The sequence below is a fragment of the Somniosus microcephalus genome, chromosome 4 (assembly GCF_052327205.1).
Source record: "Somniosus microcephalus isolate GS21.2 chromosome 4, FLI_Smic_1.0, whole genome shotgun sequence".
Taxonomy (NCBI): Eukaryota; Metazoa; Chordata; class Chondrichthyes; order Squaliformes; family Somniosidae; genus Somniosus; species Somniosus microcephalus.
In genome coordinates this window covers 122261802-122267801 of record NC_140990.1, presented here as the reverse complement: position 1 = coordinate 122267801, position 6000 = coordinate 122261802, and the positions used below count along the sequence as shown (strand labels likewise).

General features: G+C 46.4%; 1 pseudogene; it reads right to left on the bottom strand.

The window, feature by feature from the left end:
• Nucleotides 1-4194: 4194 nt before the first annotated feature.
• The window catches only part of LOC147119717 (uncharacterized), a 28140-nt pseudogene continuing 26334 nt past the window's right edge, over nt 4195-6000 (bottom strand).

Below are 6000 nucleotides of genomic sequence, written 5' to 3'. Positions count from 1 at the left end.
TGTAAATGATCAGCTGGAAACAGAATAATCAGGGAGGCTGGATGGAGGGCTCTCAGCACAAGTGGTGGAGATAATAGCCCTAACGAAAGCTTTGGAGCTAGCTAAAGAAAAAACCGTAAATATATATACAGACAGTCGATACGCATTCGGGGTGGTGCATGACTACATGACCGCCTGGGGGAGATGAGGATTTGTGACCTCAGGCAGAAACCACATCAAAAATTAATAGAGGGACTCTTCGAAGCCGCTAAAGCCCCAAAGCGCGCAGTGGTAATAAAAATTAAGGCCCACCAAAAGGTAGAAACCCGACAACAGGAGGGCAACCGAGCCACGGATGTGGCTGCACAACAAGCCCTAGAACAAGATGTTATAACAGAAATGGTAGCAAGCGCCCAGGTGGAAAAGATAGATATTAAATAATTACAGACAGACACGTCCACGAGGGAAAAGCAAGAATGGTACCAAAAGGGTGGCAGACAGGATGAGGAGGGGATATGGTGAAAGGATAAAAAGGTGGTTGCCCCTGCCTGCATCCATCGGACACTCCTGGAATTACACCATGGTGCCGACCATGTAGGAAGGGGAGCCATGATCCATCTGTTGGGAACAGACTGGTGGTGGCCGGGGCTAGGAAGGGATGTGGCACAATATTGCCAACAATGTCTGACATGCACTCAACACAACCCCGGCTGCCCCGTTAAAATACACATGGCTCATCAGCCAAGACCAAGGGGTCCGTGGGAGAAAATACAGATAGATTTTACCGGGCCACTCCCCACATCAAGGGGGTAGAAGTACTGTTTAGTAATAATAGATCAGTTTACCAGATGGGTAGAGGCTTTCCCCACGCGAAATTGTACCACTACCACGGTGGCATGGATACTGGCAGAAGAAATAATTCCCAGATGGGGAGTACCAATCCAAATAGATTCAGATCAGGGAACCCACTTTACAGGTGCGGTCATGAAGGGTATGTGTGAATGGATGGGAATAAAACAAAAATTCCACATTCCCTATCACCCCCAAAGTTCCGGGATGGTGGAACAGATGAACAGAACCCTAAAGGCCGCATTGGCCAAAGCGTTGGGTGAGAAACATCAAGGTTGGGTAGATGTGTTGCCCGTTGTATTAATGAAGTTAAGAGCCATCCCAAACTGCACCACACGATTGTCGCCCTATGAATTAATGACAGGGCAAGCAATGCAACTCCCCCATGGAATAATCATGGGTGGAGAGGAGCTAGGACCTTTGCAAGACAGGCTTCGCCGGTATGTCCTTGAGTTAAGCAGACAGTTGAAAGAAATGAGACAGCAGGTTAGGGAACGACAGGAAGAAAAAGACAAAGATTTAGAATTGACTGCGTTACCATGCATTCCCCCTGCGGGAACGAAGGTAATGGTTAAGGTCCTACCAGAAAAACTAGGGTTTGCCCCAAAATGGACTGGACCTGATCAAGTCCTTATCAGCAGCGATACGTGTGCTTGCGTTGATATAAAGGGCATGGGACAGTGGAAGCACTGGACACAGTTAAAGGTCTACAACCCCTCACCAGTACAGAGATGACTACACCAGAGCAAATACCATTTACAGAAAGTGAGGAATATTGGAGACAGTATAAGGAATGGGAATGGGCGCTGGTACGGGTACTGGTCTGGACTATAGGCATTATTCTAATGGAATACACTTTGGGGTGGATTTTGAAGTACGTCTGGGAACAATCCCACCGACCTCGACCCCGGCCAGTTGAGAGAGAGGAAGGAATCCAAATGATTGTGATGAGGAGCCGAATTAATGATTATGTATCTATGTATTCCTGCAGGAAAAACAGAATCTACTAGCAACAAATGGTTAGATTGGCGATATAGCCTTTGGGGCGTTGTTAACATAGAGTAATAAGATGAAAATGCTTATATGTATCAGTGTAGTTGCAGTATGCGCGATGGACATTACCCTGCTCGAATACAAGTGCCTCCCCTGGCGACGGAATCCCATAAGACTGTGTAACCAAGACACAGTTCCATGTTCAGCTTCGAACGATGAAAGCCAAGAGGATTGGAGGCTGGAACGAGAAACCGAGACTACAGCCTGGTTGATCAGAGGTCTGAGGACTCAATTGACTGGCAGGAGTAATTGGACTGTCCTATGCGGGGACACTCCTTGCCCTATCAACTTGCAGTGCCCAGCAGCCCGGAAATATCGAAAGGGGAAATCGTTATGGAAAAGAGAGTTACACGTAAATACGTTCTTGTATATGTCTTATGTCTATGCAAAGAATATGAACCTAAGTTCGTGTTGGGTGTGCTCACGTGCCAATACATAGTAAAGGGGGAATTCCCTTGCGACCGATCCCCTTAAATGAATTGGAGATGGCCGAGTGGTTAATTCGCCAAAACGATACCGATGGGACCCTTGAAGGGCAAGGGTTTAGACAGAAGTTAGAAGCAGGGGACTGGAGAAGTGCAGGTTACAGCCTCACCGCTTTTAAGGGATGGTACCAGCCTAAATATAATCGGGCTCAACAACCCCCATTCTTGGTCCTCACCAACACCTCGGGAGCTGGAAGGCCCCGAGGACCGGTATGTTTAGAACAAAATAAAAAAGGACAGGGGGTGGGATGGAGCAACTGTGAACAGCGATATCCCTTGCAGACGGTTAACAGTAGTAACCAAGGTGACCTGATGACCTTTGGAGAATGGGACATTAGCCAGACCCCAAACAAAGCCAGTGGGGGTCCCTGGGAGGGAAGATCACCAAGATGAACAACTTATGGACAAACTATACGGCATACAACGGCACATATTTTAGTTGTGGACACAAAGCTTACCCCTGGCTGCCCCAAGACAGGACGGGCTCGTGCTATCTGGGATATGTGGTGCCCTATATACATCACTTTGACAGCCTCAGTGGACACCCTGGAATTGGGACAAAATCCCGAGGCAAAAGGGAAATAACGGAAGCCAAAAGGTTCAGAGCTATACTGTTCCCTATGTATGGAGTAGCCAGGGTGATAAAAGAAATAAAGCTAGTAGCAGCCATATTGGAACAAGTTGTAAATGATACAGCAGAAGCCCTGGTAGAGATGAGCGCAGAAATGGTGGCCATATGAATGGTAGCTCACCAGAATAGAATGGCCCTTGATTATCTACTGGCTAATGAGGGCGGGACATGCGCAATGATCGGCGCTGAGTGTTGCACTTATATCCCGGACAGTTCAGAAAATATAACTAGTCTGGCTGAGCACATAAAAAAGGTGAAGAAATTGCATGAAACCCCAGGGGAAGGTTGGTGGAGTTGGCTATTTGGAGGATCTTGGGGTTCATATCTGACGCATGGACTTATAATTGTTATTATAGTTGTAGTATTATTTTGTGTTATGATGACAGTTTTGAATGCATGTTGTAGCGCAGCTGTGGCCCGAATAGTGCCGGTTGCTACAGTTGATATAATCGATATTGAGCCAGAAACCAAACAGTTAATCAGGATAATGAACTGACAGAAGTAGGTACGTACATGTAAAGCTCTTCGATCATTTGCACAGACTACCACGCCCAGCACAACAAGATAGACAGAGGGAAAAGACAAACATAGGTACTAAGTTTAAGCCATCAGTATAGGAGTAATCCTGGGGGTGGTAAAAATGGAAAAGAAGTTGGTATCCCTAGCCAAAGTCTAAATTTGGTGCGGGACCAACAGGACGAACTGAAGGGGTTAAAATGAACCCTCTCAGAATTCAGACAGCCAAGGTGACCACTAATTAAGTGATGCCAGCATAATTGAAATCAGAACAAAGGAGTGGGATCATGTGAAAATGAACAAGAACTAAAAGAAACCAGGTGGCGATAAGAAATATCACAATAAAAATTGACTTGCGTAAAAAGGCAAAACTAAACAAAGGACAGACTGAAAAGTGCTATGTGAAAAACAAAGATAAGACAGTACAGATTGAAAAAGTTCTACTATCGCTAGTCTTGCACAAAAGATAGTGTGTAGGAAAGCTTTGAAAAACAAAGATAAGACGCAGCTGTGGGACAAGACAGAATGTGTGTGTTAAGCGATAAGAAATGTGCTGCTTTAGCTAAAAATTGTAGACACAGCAGAATATAGGGGTCATGGGAATTTGACCTGTGACCAAAGGCATAGTAAGATGTAACTAACCTTTACTAATACTGAAAAGAATAAATAAGCCATATGTGATCAGGTGATTATTGTAATACGATGTGATCAGGTGATTATTGTAATACAATGTGACTGGATGAAAATAGAATAAAAAGCTGTACCAACCAAGAGAGAACGAGAAGGGTATCACTAGACCGCGGGGTCTATGACCTTCTCCCACAACGTTCTGTTATTAAACTGTGTACTTTTACTTTAAGACAGACTCGAGTGAATTTATTTTTCACCAACACTTGTGAACTTGCTGGTGTCTCAGCAGGTTGGTTGACTGAGTGAATCCCTTTCCACACTCGGAGCATGTGAATGGTCTTTCCCCAGTGTGAACTCGCTGGTGTCTCAGCAGGTTGGTTGACTGAGTGAATCCCTTCCCACACACGGAGCAGGTGAATGGTCGCTCCCCAGTGTGAACTCGCTGGTGTCTCAGCAGGTTGGTTGACTGAGTGAATCCCTTCCCACACTCAGAGCAGGTGAACGGCCTCTCCTCAGTGTGAGTGCGCTGGTATACAGTGAGGTGAGTTGATCTCCTGAACCCATCCCCACAGTGAGAGCACCTGAACGGTCTCTCGTCAGTGTGAACACATTGATTGATGGTGTGTCAGTTCCCTGGAACTTTTATAGCACTTCCTGCAGTCCTGACATTCAAAAGGTCTCTCGTCAGTGTGAACTCGCCTGTGCTGCAGCAGATTGCATGACTGAGTGAATCCCTTCCCACACACAGTGCAGGTGAACGGCCTCTCCCCAGTGTGAGTGCGCTTGTGTCTCAACAGGTCAGAGGTTCAGATGAAGCCTCATCCACACATAGAACACATGAACGGTTTCTCCCCGCTCTGAACGGTGCTTTCTGCTTCCATGTTCTGATGAATTGAACGACTCAGTCAGATATTGAAGTGATGTTTGGTTTGAGCTTCCCATCTGCAAATCCTCCCCTTCCAATATCCTGCAAAATTAAATTAAAACAGGAAAAAGTGAGGGTGAGAGAGAACCCACAAAAACACAAAGGCAGGTTGTGAAATTGAGCTGAATGAATTTGGGAATTTGTGGGGCCGGCACTAGAAAAAGTGACCATGAAAGCTGCCGGATTGTCGTAAAAACCCAACTGGTTCACTAATGTCCTTCAGGGAAGGGAACACACCACCCAGTCTGGGCCTACACAAGACTCTGGCCTCTATGGGAAGAGAGAGAGCGCAGTGGGAGGGGGAGGGGGAGGGGTAAAGGAGAGCGACTTTATACATCTGCAACTCGACTAGAATTTTGACAGTACCTCCCAAACACACGACCTCCACCACCTAGAAAGACAAGGGCAGCAGGTGCATAAGAACACCATCACCTCCCAGTTCCCCTCCAAGTCACACACTATCCTGACTTGGGCATATATCACCGTTCCTACATCGTCGCTGGGTGAAAATCCTGGAACTCCTCACCTAACAGCATCTGAGAGTACCTTCACCACACGGACTGCAGAGGTTCAAGAAGAAGGCCCAGCATCACCTTCTCAACGGGCAACTGGGGACTGGCAATATATGCTGGCCTTGCTAGTGACACCCACATCGAATGAATTAAAAAAATCTGTATATATAAAATGGATTGAAAGCCTCTACAGAAATACTTGTTCCTAAAACGATAATCTGTTACACTGTACGGACAGTGCCTGTTTCGTAACTTAATCTCCCCTAGAATGCACCTCCCTTCACAGTCTCACATTGGAAATTGTTGGGTCCCACTGGGCTCAGAAGTACTGGGGGTTAAACCCAGCAGCTTCTCCCCCCTCTCCACTCCAGCTCAAACTGATGCAACAAGAAAGCCCGACACAGGAGTCCAGGGACCGAG